Raw genomic sequence first — 16,153 nt, 5'->3', positions numbered from 1 at the left:
GTGGAGCTGTCCGATGGTTAGCACATTCTTTGGTACTACCCGTTTTGAAAATTGGGATGAGGATTGACCCTTCCCAGTCTTGTGGCCATTGCTGGGTCTTCCAGATTTGCTGACATAATGAATGCAAAACTTTATGGCATCATCCTTTAGGAATTTGAATACTTCTGGAATTTTATTGCATCCACTAGCTTTATTAACAGCAGTGCTTCTTAAGGCCCACTTGACTCTGCACTCCAGAATGACTGACTCTTGGTTGACTAACCACACCATCATAGTAATCCAGTTCATTTGGATCTTTTCTGTACAGTTCTTCCATATATTCTTTCCATCTCCTCTTGATCTCTTCTGAGTCTACTAACATGTGAAAGTCACTCAGTCATGTCTGACCCTTTGAGACCCCATGGACTATACAGTCAGTCTATGGAATTCTCTGGGCCAGAATACTAAAGTGGGTAGCCGTTCCCTTCTCCAGGGTATCTTCCCAACCCAGGGATAGAACCCAGGTCTCCCACATTGCAGGTGGATTCTTTACCATCTGAGGCACCGGGGAAGACCTCAGAGTCTACTAGGTCTCTACACTTTTTATCCTTTATTGTGCCTATCTTTGGGCAGAATGCTCCCTTGATGTTTGCAGTTTTCCTGAACAGATCTCTAATCTTTCCCCTTTTGTTGTTTTCTTCTATTATTAAGCACTGTTCATTGAAGAAGGCCTTCTAGTTATTTCTAGTTATAGTCTCTTCTAGTTATTTTTTGCAACTCTGCATTTAATTGGATGTACTTTTCCCTCTCTTCCTCGCTTTCCACTTCTCTTCGTTTACCATATATGGCCTTTATTATGTTGAGGTAAGTTCTGTCTATGTCCATTTTTGGAAAAGTTTTTACCATAAATGACTGCTGAATTTTGTCAAAAGCTTTTCCTATTGAGATTATCATATGATTTTTATCTTCCAATTTGTTAATATGCTGTATTATTACACATTGACTGATTTGTGTGTACTGAAGAATCCCTGTATCCCTGGGATAAACTTGACTTGATCATGGTGTGCATGCATGCATGCTCAGTTACTTCAGTCGTGTCCAACTCTTTGTGACCGTATGGACTATATCCTCCCAGGCTCCTCTGTCCATAGGATTCTCCAGGCCAGAATACTTGAGTGGGTTGCCGTGCCCTCCTCCAGAGGATCTTCCCAACCCAGGGATCAAACCTGTGCCTCCTGCAGCTACTGCACTGCAGGTGGATTCTTTACTGCTGAGCCACCAGGAAGGCCCTGATCATGGTGTATGGTCTTTTTAATGTGTTCTTGCATTCTGTTTCATAGAATTTTGTTGAATATTTTTGCATCTATGTTCATCAGTGATATTGGCCTGTAATTTTCTTTTTTATGCTGTCTTTATCTGTTTTCAACTCCCCTAGTGGCTCAGATGGTAAAGAATCTGCCTGCAATGCGGGAGACCTGGATTCAATTCCTGAGTCAGGAAGATCCCCTGGAGAAGGGCACGGCAACCCACTCCAGTATTCTTGCCTGGAGAATCCCATGGACAGAGGAGCCTGGGGGGGTCTACAGTCCATGGGATTGCAAAGAGCTGGACACAATGGAGCAACTAACACTTTACTATCTGGTTTTGGTATCAGGGTGATGGTGGCCTTGTAGAATGAATTTGGAAGTGTTCCTTCCTCTGAAGTTTTTTGAAAGAGTTTCAGATGGATGGGCATTAGCTCTTCTCTAAATGTTTGATAGAATTCACCTGTGAAGCTATCTGGCCCTGGGGTTTTGAGTTTTTTTTTTTCTTTTGGAGATTTTTGATCACAGTTTTAATTTCAATGCTTGTGATTGACTTGTTCATAATTTCTATTTCTTCCTGATTCAGCCTAGAGATACTGAACTTTTCTAAGAATCTGTCCATTTCTTCCGGGTTATCCATTTTATTGGCATATAGTTACTCATAATAGTCTCTTCTGATCCTTTGTATTTCTGCATTGTCTGTTGTAACCTCTCCTTTTTCATTTCTAATTTTATTGATTTGATTCTTCTCCCTTTTTTTCTTGGCAAATCTGGCTAATAGTTTGTCAATTTTATCTTCTCAAAGAACCAGCTTTTAATTTTATTAATCTTTACTATTGTTTCCTTCATTTCTTTTTCATTTATTTCTGCTCTGATCTTTGTGATTTCTTTCCTTCTACTAACTTTGGGTGTTTTTTGTTGCTGTTGTTGTTGTTGTTCTTTTTTTCTAATTGTTTTAGTTTTAAAGTTAGGTTGTTATTCTGTTTTTCTTGTTTCTTGAGGTGGAATTGTATTGCTATAAACTTCTCTTAGAACCAGTTTTGCTGCATCCCATAGGTTTTGGGTTATCATATTTTCATAGTCATTTGTTTCTAGGAATTTTTTAAATTTCCATTTTAATTTCTTCAGTAATTTGTGTGTGTTTTAGAAATATATTATTTAATCTCCATGTGTTTGTGTTTTTTATAGTCTTTTTTCCTGTAATTGATATCGTCCTATAGCACTTATAACATCTTATAGCACTGTGGTCAGAAAAGATGCATGATATAATTTCAGTTTTCTTACATTCACTGAGGCTTGATTTATGACCCAAATCCTGGAGAATGTTCCACGTACACTTGAGAAGAAAGTGTATTCTTCTGCATTTGGTTAGAATATCCTGAAATTATCAAGTAGATATATCTGGTCTAATGTGTCATTTAAGGCTTGTGTTACTTATTAATTTTCTGTTTTGATGATCTGTCCATTGGTGTAAGTGGGGTGTTAAAGTCCCCTACTATTATTGTGTTGCCATCAATTTCCCCTTTTATATCTGTTAGTGTTTGCCTTATGTATTGAGGTACTTCTATGTTGGGTACATAAATATTCACAATTGTTATGTCTTCCTCTTGGATTGATCCCTTGATCATTATATAGTGTCCTTCCTTGTCTCTTGTAATATTTTTTATTTTAACATCTATTTTGTCTGATATGCAAATTGTTACTCTGGCTTTCTTTTGATTTCCACTTGCATGGAATATATTTTCCCATCCTCTCACTTTCAGTCTATATGTGTCTCTAGGTCTGAAGTGGGTCTCTTGTAGAGAGCATGTATGTGGGTCTTATGTTTGTATCTATTCAGCCAATCTGTGTCTTTTGGTTGGAGCATTTAATCCATTCCTTAAAGTAATTATTGACCTGTATGTTCCTATTGACATTTTCTTAACTGTTTTGGGTTTGTTTTTGTGGGTCTTTTCCTTCTCTTATGTTTCCTGCCCATAGAAGTCCCTTTAATATTTGTTGTAAATCTGGTTTGGTGGTGCTAAATTCTCTTAAGTTTTGCTTGTCTGTAAAGCTTTTGATTTCTCCATCAATTTTGAATGAGATCCTTGCAGGTAAAATAATCTTGGTTGTAAAATGACATCCTTCAGATACTTGGTGGCTTTTCAGATATATACTCCCCTTAATGGCCTAGGGATTTTCAGGACTGTTGTCCATATGCTAGGTTCTCAAGCAATTCTCTGGTAGTTGTATCCAAATACACAAATCCTTAGTCAAAGTGCTCACTATATCTCTTAAGTGCTTGCTCAGTTGTACCCGACTCTTTGTGACTCCATGGACTGTGGCCCGCCAGGATCCTCTGTCTGTGGGATTTTCCAGGCAAGAATACTGAAGTGGCTTGCCATTGCCTTCTCCAAGGGATCTTCCCATCCCAGGGATCCAACCCAAGTCTCTTGCATCTCCTGCATTGGCAGGCAGGTTCTTTACTTCTGTGCCATGGCTCAGCAGGTATAGAATCCACCTGCAAAGCAGGAGACATGGGATTGATCCCTGGGTCAGGAAGACTCCTGGAGAAGGAAATGGCAGCCACTTCAGTGTTCTTGCCTGGAAAATCTTATGGACAGAGGAGCCTGGTGGGCTACAGTCCATAGGGCTGCAAAGAGTTGGACACAATTTAGCAACTGATCATCCACGCACAGCACCACCTGGGAAGCTCATTATATACTGATGACCAAAATGCGGCTGCTCAGAATCTATCTTCACAAACTGCAGTGAATTTTTAATATTAATTTAAAAACTGTAGCAATGTACTGTTTTGGTAGGACTACATTTCACCTTAGCATTGCATCCTATTAGATATTGTTGTATAGTGGTGCATGTGCTAGGTATATGTGTCATTTCCAATACTGCACTAATGAAAATGTATGCATTGATTTATACTGAAATGCTGTATCTTGGACATACCAAGTTATGTAAGACATATTATTAAAATGAGTTCCAACTGTGCCTTTATATAAAGTATATACTTTTCAATGTGACTACTAAATTTTTTTAATTATGTAAGTGTCTCACTTTATGTTTATTATGAGAGCATACGGACATACATTTTAAGAATTCAGTCCAGAATGTTTGAGATTTTCTAAGCAATAGAAGCACTTTCTTACTTAAAAAAAAAAGTGTAGTGATCATTGTAACGATCATTATGTCCACAATCATTTCCCCCAGAATGGTTGATAACATCAGTAGAAGCTTCCACAGGAAGTTAATACAAACCAAACACTACAATGAAAATTTCTTCTTTTTAATATTGCAGTTGAGAGAATATCCTCATTTTGGATTCAGGGCCAAATTTATTCTATATGTTTCTGTGCCAACAATCTGTTGACCCTTTCCCCACTCATTCTCAGCACCGGTAAAGCAGCCCCCCTTTCATTAACTGTCAGCAATTTGGAGATTACCACCTGTCCTTTGGGGGCTTCCCTGGTGGCCCAGTGGCTAAGAATCCACTTGCAATGCAGGAGATACACAGGAGATGCAGGTTTTGATCCCTGAGTGGGAAGATCCCCTGGAGAAGGTAAAGGCTTCCCACTCCAGTATTCTTGCGTGGAGAATCCCATGGACAGAGGAGCCCGGCAGGACACAGTCCATTGAGTCACAAAGAGTTGGACATGTACTCACGCATCTATCCTTTGGGAAGGCCATTTTAATCTACCATCTTTGACTTCTACAAGTTGCAGCTGTTGCTGCTCATTTTTTTCTTTACTTGTCACAGTAGAAAAGAGTAACTGGAAACAAAGCAGCTTGTCTCTGTGGCCCCCTTCAATCCAAATTATTAGCTCTTAGTGAGTGTATTGGCCAGATCTGACTACTGATCATTTCTTGAGCTTTTATGAGATCTTTGTTCTATTCCAGTCCAATATTCTAACTTAAATATTTTTCCCTTTTTTTCTAACCAGTCAGCATCATAGAGGATTCTGAAAGAAATACTGGAACACCAAAGAAGAACTTCTTGGACTTCCAGCATCCCACCCAAGCGACATTCCAAGACACCCTGACGACTTCTGCCAGACAGCTCGCCCGCATTTCAAAGTCCAACACAACCTTCCCTCCTTCCCTTGCCCTGCCAACTCCCATGGAGCCCCCAGACTTGGTGAGGGGAGTGATCCCATCTCCTAAAAAGGCCCTAAAGTGTTCAAGGGAGAGGGAAGCCCAGGACTGGAGCTTTTCTGAGGCCAAGGCAACAAAGCAGTCCAGGAGAACATGCTGCCCAGTGCCCTCCAGGGCACTTCCTCCCTGGGAGCCCCTTCTCCGGGGCCCCCTCTGGATGTACAACAGGGCGTGAAAGCCACCAAGCTATGCCATGGCCCTCCATGATTGCTACCAGTCTTGCCTTCACTGTTTAGGCTTTTTGTCTGGAGCCATGACATTTCCTATTTTAACTAAACTTGGTCACTTCCACTCCTGGGTAAAGACTGGCCCTTATACACATGTTACCAAAAGGTATGTGTGGGAGGGTCTGGCTGCTTGCCGCCCCAAAGCCAATAAACAGGCCAGGTTGGTGGAAAGGAAAGTTTGCTTTATTTCAGATGCCAGCAACTGGGGGGAGAGGATGGCAGACATCTGTCCAAAGGCTGATTTCCCACCCCCAACAAGCAGGGAGTGAGAGCTTTTATAGACAGATGGTAGGGGGGGCACATGCAGAAACAGCACAGTCATCTTCAAATTGGTCATCAGTGGTCTGACCAGCATCTCTTGATTGATTTAGGGACAGTTAATCTTCAGTTCCAGAGTCCACTTGTTCCTATGTCTTTGCAGTCAATTCTCAGAATTGTGGCAGCTCAAGTCCTGGGTATAGTCTGGTCATCATGTAGCTAACTTCTCCACCTGGGGTTTTGGTATCTATAAGACAGCTCACAGGATGTGGCTCAGAGTACTATCTACAGCCCTTGAGAAGGAACTAAAGGTCCTTGGCTGTGCTTGATGACTGCATTATTATTATCTAGTCTCCTTTGTTTCCACATTTCTCACTTCTCTAATTCTCCTTTGTTTCCACATTTCTCACTTCTCTAATTAAACTTATTCTTTGATTAAAGTTTTCCACCGACAAAAGGCAGGCAGAAGACATGGGGGAAAGGCTCATAGGGTCCTGCTGTTTCACACACAACTAACCTGTCTTCTGAAATGTGCACTATTCCCCTAGAGGAGGAAGCTCGTCCTTGTCCTGTCCCACCTGCTACAAACCTTTGTAAATTTGTTCCTGGACCAAAGAAACTGAGGCCTAGAATACTCTAGACCTGGGAGTCTCAACTATGGCTGCTCATTGGAATTATCTGGGGAGATCTTAAACCCTGGTGACCCAGGTACTATGCCAACCAACTCAGTCAGTAGCCCTGGAGGTGGTCCCAGGCACCATCATTTCTAGTGCTCCATAGGTGATTCTAGTGGGTGGCCAGGGTGAGGGCCGTTGCTCTAGTTTGGGAATCTAGAATGTGTTCTAGATCATTCTCCTTAGACAGTTTACTTTCTTAATGCAATACTTAATTCTAAGCCCTACATTTTTCTTTTGTTCAACTCTTGCCATCAACTTTCCTTTGCACCAGAAAGCCACCTCCATGTCAACTCCCAGATAGAGACTACCTAGAATAATAAAAATAAATGGAAAAAAAAGAAAACACTTGGAATGTTCTATGAATAAAAAAAAAAAAAAGAGAGAGACTACCTAGAAGGAGACAACACTCTGAAACCTGTAAGGTTGGAACACAGCCCCAGTTCTCTGTGCCACATTCTCAGAGCCCTGAAAACACATTTCTTTCTTTGTTGTTGTGGAGGATTTGCTTTTGTTTTGCTTTTTAATCTAGACCAATACACATGTTATATGGAGGGCAGTCTAGCTAGTAGCATTTAGTTTAAAAAGTCAGTGAGTTCCTGATTTCCCTGGTGGTCCAGTGGTTAAGAATCTGCCTTGCAATTCAGGAGACATGAGTTCAATCTTTGGTCAGGAAACTAATATCCCACATGCCACAGGGTAGCTAAGCCTGAACACCACAAATAGTGAGAAGCCCACATACTGCAACTAAAACCCCATGCAGCCCAAAATAGGTAAATACTAGAAACTTTTTCTTTAAAAAAAGTCAGTGAGTTCAAGGTCTGAGGCCAAGTCCCTCTTGTGTAGTTGTGGAAATGGCCTGTATCTCTCTACAAGGCCTATCTGTGTGGTCCTCCCAATCCTCAGCGAGTTCCAGTAAACTTTTAGGTTAGAATTGTTGACATAATGAGGTAATGTGATGCTCTCTGAACTAAGATAAAAGTGGTCTCCAAAAAGAAAACAAAAAGTTTACTTTAAAAGTTTTAATATTTTGTCTTTTATCACTCTAATGTGTCATCCAAATGCATGTCAGTAATAGATTTATTGACATATATTTCACCCATCACATCAGTCCAGTTCAGTCGCTCAGTCGTGTCCTACTCTTTGCGACCCCATGGACGGCAGCACGCCAGGCTTCCCTGTCCATCACCAGCTCCCAGAGCTTACTTGAACTCATGTCCATTGAGTCGGGATGCCATCCAACCATCTCATCCTCTGTCGTCCCTTTCTCCTCCCACCCCCACTCTTTCCCAGCGCCAGGGTCTTTTCAAATGAGTCAGTTCTTCGCATCAAGTGGCCAAAGTAATTCACCCATTTAATGGATATAATTCAGTGACTTTTAAGCATATCCACGGAGTTATGATATCATCACTACAATCAGATTTACAACATTTTCATCATCCCCCAAAGAAACTATATCCATCAGCAATCACCCTCCATTCCCTTTCCCCACTTTTGCTGGCCACCACTTTCTGTCTCTGTAGATGTACCTATTCTGGAGATTTCACATAGTCACATAATTTAAAAAAAACATAAAGGTGACCTCATTCACTGTTTTGAAGCCTTTCAATGGTAATGAAAGCTACTATTTATTGGGTACTCCATATGTATCAAATACCGTGTACTGTACCAGATACTAATGTTATCTTGTTTATTCTCAGCAGCCAGGTATTAAAAGTTCTACTTTAGAAATGTGCAAACCAAGGCTCCAAGAGATTCAGCGACTTGCCTGTGGTTGCAGTGAATTTGGGTGGAGGTGGGACTCAGACTCCATCTCGCTGAGGCCAGAGTTCATCCTATGACCCCGGCTGCCCAGCCCAGGAACTGCTCCTCTTCCAGGTGAGTCTCCTGGGCCCTTCTGTTTCTGCCTCCCCCACTTCCCGCTTTGGTTTCATTTCTGTGAAAACCAAGAGGAATTAAATGTGCCAATGAGTTTTCTGCAGCACAAAAGTGAGAGGAGGATGTGAAAATGTGCTTAGCAGAGTCTGGTCTCCTCATGCTGAGATGAGATTCTAGAACACTACACAGAAAGGGTAGTTCTGGTTGGGCAAAAATTCATGTCGTTGAGGCCTTCTGGTTTTGCCTGCTGTCAGGGTGAAATGAAAATATTCCCTGGGGCAAGGACACTGCTCCCAAACTTCCTTCTCACTCCAATTTCCCCTCCTCCTGGGTGGTAGCCCTCAGGACAGTCTGAGGTCTGAAGCCCCTGCAGTGAGGACATGGGGTGTGTCCTAGCTGTGAGGGAGGAAAGCTCACCTCAGGGGGCAGGTCAGCTCCTATGGCACGTTGGACTTCCCATCTTCTTAAATTCAGAGTTTTCACAGAATGTTCTACCGACCAGAAGCCCGGTAGGATCTGAGCATATCTGAGTCTCTAGGCTTGCTCCTGTCCTGGCAGAGGGCTTCCCGGGAAATACCTGCTGGTGGGCCTGGGCACGGGGCTCTGCTCCAGCTAGTTCCCAGAGGGGAGAAAACTGCCATTTCAGGGGTGCCTCCTCTACAAGGCTCTGGGCTAATTAGGAAAAGGGAACTGGGCCTCCCAGAACAGGTGCTGCTCTTCAGGGGAGTGCTTTAAAAGGAAATTGGTACAAATGAGCTTAAATGAAGCAGAATTAAGGCTGGCAGGGGGCACGGCAGCTGCTGGTAGACAGGCGGAAAGAGCCAGTGAACAAAGAGGGAGCCCAGGTTTGGGGGAAGGGTGGCGCTAGGTCTTCAGGGCAGGACAGGAGAACAAGACACCAGCCTTTAGGGCAGAGGAGGCCCCCAAAACAGTGGCTGAACCTGGGGGCTGAAACCCACACCAGGAAACTTCAATTCCATAAAAACTACAAGGCAGCAGGCACCGTCCTGGGCACTGAGGCTACAACAGTGACACCTCAGCTCTGAACCCAGGAGGACGATGTTCTAGAGGGATGGGGGGAGGGGAGAGACAATAAACAGGACTTCAGCGCAGGTGTCCACACACATGCCTCTGAACTTTAGAAGGGGAGTCAGGGAGGCCTCTATGACGCAGGGACACTGGGGACAGTTATCAAGGACAAACTTCTTCCTCCCTTCCTAGGTGAGCAAATACTCAGTGCTGGACTATCAGACAACCAAATGGTGACCTTTCTATTAAATAAAACAATACCTCTTTCTTTCCAATATCACAGCTTGGGGAGTCCACAACCAAACCTTATTTGTGGGTGAGGGGCCATGGCTCAGGCAGACACAAAGCACAGACAGTTCTCAGTTCCGCCCGCCTGAACAGTAGGGCAGGATTCTGTCACTTACTGAGCAACTACCACATCGCTCATGTGTAACCTCTTTATTTTTTTTTCCTTTGGGATTATTGTAGATTTATGGGAAAATTATAAAGAGATTATAGAAAGTTTCTATAGATCCCTTGCCCACCTCCCCCTAAGGTTAATATCTTACGTAACCATGGTGCATTTATCAAAATTAAGTTGATGGTAGTAACACAGCACTGGCAGCTAAATGCTATGGGCTGAATGTTTGTATCCCCCTCCTCCAAAATTCGTATATTGAAATCCTAACCCCCAATGTGATGGTATTAGGAGATGGTGGCCTTTGGGAGGTGATTAGGTCATGAGAGTGGAATCCTGAATAATGGGATTAGTGCCCATATAAAAGAGGGCCCAGAGAGCTCCCTTATCCCTCTGACATGTGAGGGCACAGCCAGAAGATAACAACCTATGAACCAGGAAAGGGGCCCTCACCAGAAAGCAAATCTGCTGGCACCTTGATCTTGATCTCTCCAGTCTCTAGAACTGTGAGAAATAAATGTTTGTTGGTTAAGCTTTACTACATATTAAAGCTTTTGACTGCATGGATCACAGCAAACTGAAAAATTCTTAAACAGATGGTAATGCCGGACCACCTCACCTGTCTCCTGAGAAACCTATATGCAGGTCAAGAAGCAACTGTTAGAACTGGACGTGGAACAATGGACTGGTTCAAAATTGGGAAAGGAGTACGTCAAGACTGTATATTGTCACCCTGCTTATTTAACTTATATGCAGGGTACATCATGTGAAGTGCCAGGCTGGATGAATCCCAAGCTAGAATCAAGCTTGCCAAGAGAAATATCAACAACCTCAGATATGCAGATGATACATACCACCGTAGTGGCAGAAAGTGAAGAGGAACTAAAGAGCCTCTTGATGAAAGTGAAAGAGGAGAGTGAAAAAGCTGGCTTAAAACTCAACATTCAAAATACGAAGATCCCATCACTTCATGGCAAATGGATGAGGAAATGATGGAAACAGTGACAGACTTTATTTTCTTGGGCTCCAAAATCACTGCAAATGGTGACTGCCGCCATGAAATTAAAAGGTGCTTGCTTCTTGGAAGAAAAGCCATGAGAAACCTAGACAGCATATTAAAAATCAGATACCCCTTTGCCAACAAAGGTCTGTCTAGTCAAAGCTATGGTTTTTCCAGTAGTGATGTACAGATGTGAGAGTTGGACCATAAAGAAGACTGAGTGCTGAAGAATTGATGCTTTTGAACTGTGGTGCTGGAGAAGATTCTTGAGAGTCCCTTGGACTGCAAGGAGATCAAACCAGTCAATCCTAAAGGACATTAACCCTGTATATTCACTGGAAGGACTGATGCTGAAGCTGAAGCTCCAATACTTTGGCCACCTAATGGGAAGAGCCGACTGGCTGGAAAAGACCCTGATGCTGGGAAAGATTGAGGGCAGGAGGAGAAGAGGGTGAGAGAGGATGAGATGGTTGGATGGCATCACTGACTCAACGAACATGAGTTTGAGCAAACTCCGGGAGACAGTAAAGGACAGGGAAGCCCAGTGTGCTGCAGTCCATGGGGTCACAAGAAGTCGGACAGGACTTAGCGACTGAACAACAAAAAAATTATGATCTTTTTGTTATTGCAGCCCACATAGACTAAGATATTAAATTACAGAAAGAAATTGGGATTTCAAGTTTCTTATCTTTTAATATCTTATTTAATCAGTCAACAACTCTGGCCAAAGTGAAGTTCAGAGACATTGTGACTGAAATAAGATATGATATGACACAGCAAGTAAGTGGGGGAAGTTCAGGTTGCGATCCGGGTCTGTATGACTGAAATGTGTGCTCTTTCTAGATAATGCTGCCTCTTTGAAGGAGGAGAAGGTGGTGTGTCAGTCTAGATCCTTGGACAAGTGGACACTAAGAGATGATTAACTGCACAATTATTTTATTGGGGGAAATGCCTGAAATAGGGAGGGAGCCAGAAGAGGTAGGTAGAGTTGTCATATTTCCACGAAAGCCTGACCACGAGTGAGAGGGAGAGAGATGTTTGGGTGCCAAAAAAGGGGTCCTTTCTGAGTGGAGGACTAGAGCAACCCACAGGAGGTGTGCTCTCAGTAAAGCATATGATGGATTTTAAGTGCGGCAGCTGGGGCCCTCAGTCAGTTAAGGACTCTGATAGTAGGAGTTTGAGCAAAGTGCAATATCATGGCTGCCAGAGTCAAAAATGCAGAGAAACTTTGTACTTCCTTTCAGGTCTGCTCAAGCAAGAGAGATTACTGATGAGTAGGGTGAGGTCCAAGGAGGTGGACAAGGCACCTTGCCTTACTAGATCCACCAGTTCCCTGGCAGAGCTCGTAGCTCAGGAATCCCAAAGTGACAGTTAATTTTATGGGTTGACCTGATCTAGGCCATAGGGAGTCTAGACATTCTGGTCAAACATCATTCTGGGTGTGTTTGTGAGAGTGTTTTTAGATGAGATTAATATTTATATTGGTAGACTGATCAAGCAGGAGAAGGAAATGGCAACCTACTCCTGTATTCTTGCCTGGAGAATTCCATGGACAGGGGAGCCTGGTGGGCTGCTGTCCATAGGGCCACACAGAGTCGGACACAACTGAAGCGACTTAGCATGCATGCATGAATTGGAGAAGGAAATGGCAACCCACTCCAGTATTCTTGCCTGGAGAATCCCAGGGAGAGAGGAGCCTGGTGGGCTGCCGTCTATGGGGTCGCACAGAGTCGGACACGACTGAAGTGACTTAGCAGCAGTAGCAGCAGACTGATAAGCAGATTGCCCTCCCTAATATGGGTGAGCCGCATCCAATCAGCTGAAGGCCTGAATCTAACAGAAAATTCTCCCCCTAGTAAGGGAGAATTCCTCTTGCTTGACTGCTTTTGAATTGGGACACCTGTTTTTCCTGCCTGCAGACTTGAACTGAAACACTGGCTCTTCCTGTGTCTTGAGCCTGCCAGCCTTTGGACTGGAACTCCAACACTGGCTCACTGGTTCTCAGGCCTTGGAACTCAGAATGAAATAAAACATCAGCTCTCCTTGGTCTCCAGCTTGATGACTCACCCTTCAGATCTTGGGACTTGCCTGCCTCCAGAATTACATGAGTCAATTTCACATATATGTAAGTAATATATCTCCTACTAGTTCTGTTTCTCTGGTTTAACCCAGACATTACACCTGGTTATTACACCTGATATACCAATGTCAGGGCTGACCACAGTATCTCATATGACTCCTTCTCCTCTTCTGCCATCAAACTCCACTACACACTTGAATTGCCTGCTGGATGGAGAAAGTTTCCCAGAAGAGCATGGGAAGGTCCAGAAGAACAGTTCAATCCAGGGCTAAGCCTCCAACCTCCTTCTGGGTGCATAGGAGACCTGCTCTTTCACAGCCATGGCCTGAGGTGATGGGGCTTGTGAAGTGGCCTCAAGGAGTCCCTGCAGCTGGCAACTGGCTCTCTAATGAAAGTAACAAACCCAACAAATACTTAAGAACAGACCCACCATCTCATCTCTACGGTTTGTGGATTCTGAGAGATTCTGCCATCTCAAACTTGCCTGGCTGCTCTTCCTAAAGAGTCCTTAACCTCTGACAGGACTGGTACTGGCCTTGCTCCAGACCCAAAGTAACAAGATTTCTTCTCAAAGTGGAGTAGTCCTGTCCTGTAGCCCTTGGATGCTCTGCCAGTGTCCACAGGTTAGCCATTTCTGCTGGTCCCCAGTACTCCTTGCTTTGTGTCTTGTCTGAAGCTTCTGGGCTCTCCTGCTGCAGCTTATTCCTAGAAGTCTCCTGTGCTTCATCCTGAAATTCTGGAACCAAACATCACCCATGTGAGTAATCCAATTAGATAGTCTCACTTAAATGGAGAAAAAAAATGATAGTCTCTCTTTTTTGACTTAGCCGCTGTCCCTTCTACCCTCAGGACAGGAAGGACCCCTCTGATTTGGAAGTACCTGCACTGAGGAAGCCCAGCATCCATACAGGACTACTGGAAAAACCATAACTTTGACTAGATGGACCTCTGTTGGCAAAGTGATGTCTCTTATTTTTAATATGCTGTCTAGGTTTCTCATGGCGTTTCTTCCAAGGAGCAAGCGTCTTTTAATTTCACGGCGGCAGTCACCATTTGCAGTGATTTTGGAGCTCAAGAAAATAAAATCTGTCACTGTTTCCATTGTTCCCTCATCTATTTGCCATGAAGTGATGGGATCTTCGTTTTTTGAATGTTGAGTTTTAAGCCAGCTTTTTCACTCTCCTCTTTCACTTTCATCAAGACTCTTTAGTTCCTCTTCACTTTCTGCCATTACGGTGCTATCATCTGGATATCTGAGGTTGTTATTTCTCTTGGCAAGCTTGATTACAATTTGGGATTCATCCAGCCCAGCATTTCACATGATGTACTCTGTATATAAATTAAATAAGCAAGGTGACAATATACAGCCTTGACATACTCCTTTTCCAATTTTGAACCAGTCCATTGTTCCATGTCCAGTTCTAACTGTTGCTTTTTGTCCTGCAAACAGGTTTCTCAGAAGACAGGTAAGCTGGTCTGGTACTCGCATCTCTTATAGAACTTGAGGCTGGGTAATTATTTGTTAGGGGTGGGGCTGTCCTGTAGGATATTGGACAACATTGATGGCCTCTTACCAACTATATGCCTGTTATCATCTCAGTTGTGACAACCAAAAATGTCTTTAGATGCCAAACATCTCCCGCCCCAACCTGAAGCTTCTCTGTTTGAACTCTAGAGTCACAGGAGAACCTGGGCTGGAAATGAGGACTAGACAGGCAAGTAGAGGAAACCAGTAGAAGGAAAGCATGTGCCTTCGAAACTACCCTTGCTCAACTTCCATGAACCAGGGCTACTTAGACTTCAGCTTTTTGGCTCCCCCCACATAGCTTTGTTTCCCCTTTTTTGAAAAAGGACTATTTTAAAGAACATTTTTAGATTTACAGAAAAATTGCAAAGATATTATTGCATGCCCATCTACCTGCACCTATTATCAACAACTTCGATTAGTATGGTATGTTTATTACACTGCAATTCCTAAACCAATACTAATACATTATTTTTAACTAAAATAAAACTATTTTATTCAGATTTCTGTTTTTACCTAATGTCCTCTTTCTGCTCCAAGACCTCACTGAAGATACCATATTACATTTATAGTCATGTTTCTTAGGCTCCCCTTGGTTGTGACAGTTTCTCCAACTTTTCTTGTATGTGATGACCTCACAAATTTGAGAAGCACTGGTCAAGTGTTTTCTAAGATACACTGTATTGAAATTTGCTATTTTAAAATTTTTTTTATAAAATATATCAGCTATGTGTTGGTTACTTCTTTCTTCCTCTCTTTCTCGCTTTCTTTTTGGCTGTGCTGGGTCTTTTCTGCTTTTTGTGGGCTTTCTCTAGTTGCAGCAAGCTCAGGGCTACTCTCTAGTTGTGGTGTATGGGCTTCTCATTGTGGTGGCTTCTCTTGTTAAAGAACACAGGTTCTAGAGTGATTGGGTTTCAGCAACTGTGCCACATGGGCCTAGTTGCTCTGTGGCATGTGGAATCTTACTGGACCAGGGATCAAACCTGTGTGCCCTGCATTGGCAGGCAGGTTTCCAACTACTGGACCACCAGGGAAGTCCCGTTGAATTTCTTATGACTAGACTCGGATTATGGATTTGGGGAAGGAAGACCACTGACATAAAGTATCATTTTCCTTACAATATATCAAGGGTAATACTTGATAAGTGATCAAGATCACTTATCACTCTCAGTGGTGTCCTTGATCACCTGGCTGGGGTAGTGTTTGTTATGTTTTTCCATTCTAGAGTTATTCTCCCACACACACGTATTTCCACACTGGACTCTTTGGAAGGAAGTCACTATCAGCAGTCAACAGCTTAAAGAATGGGTAGTTATGCTCCCTTTCCTTGAGGGCAGAACATTACATAAACTATCTGGAATAATTCTGCATAAGATGCTTCTCTCTTCTCCCATTTATCGGTATATTTATTTTATATATTGGGTCATAAGCCCATATTCCTTTTTTTTTTTTTTTTGGCTTCAGTTGTCCCAGTTTGTGCCATTGAGAGCCCTCTAAGTTGGCTCCTGTGTTCCTTTGACAATACCCCGAATTAAAAAAAAAAATTTTTATTTTAGAATTTTCATGTGGACCATTTATGAAGTCTTTATTGAATTTGTTACAATATTGCTTCTGTTTTGTGTTTTGGTTTTTTCGCCATGAAGCATGTGGGTTCTT

General features: G+C 42.8%; 1 long non-coding RNA gene across 4 annotated transcripts in view; it reads left to right on the top strand.

Annotated features, from left to right (window-relative positions):
* LOC139034364 (uncharacterized) overlaps window positions 1-14,986 on the top strand; it is a 69,133-nt gene extending 54,147 nt beyond the window's left edge. For 3 of the 4 annotated variants that reach the window (XR_011486817.1, XR_011486818.1, XR_011486819.1), the window contains 3 exons: window positions 5,219-5,412; window positions 8,289-8,466; window positions 12,812-14,986. This is a non-coding gene — a long non-coding RNA (uncharacterized lncRNA). The remainder of the gene's footprint in view (window positions 1-5,218; window positions 5,413-8,288; window positions 8,467-12,811) is intronic. The other variant, XR_011486820.1, reaches the window with a different exon arrangement.
* The last annotated feature ends 1,167 nt before the right edge of the window (window positions 14,987-16,153 follow it).

Source organism: Odocoileus virginianus, chromosome 3, assembly GCF_023699985.2.
Source record: "Odocoileus virginianus isolate 20LAN1187 ecotype Illinois chromosome 3, Ovbor_1.2, whole genome shotgun sequence".
NCBI classification, from domain to species: Eukaryota; Metazoa; Chordata; class Mammalia; order Artiodactyla; family Cervidae; genus Odocoileus; species Odocoileus virginianus.
Note: the sequence above shows the minus strand (reverse complement) of the source record. Positions and strands in the feature narration are given on the sequence as shown.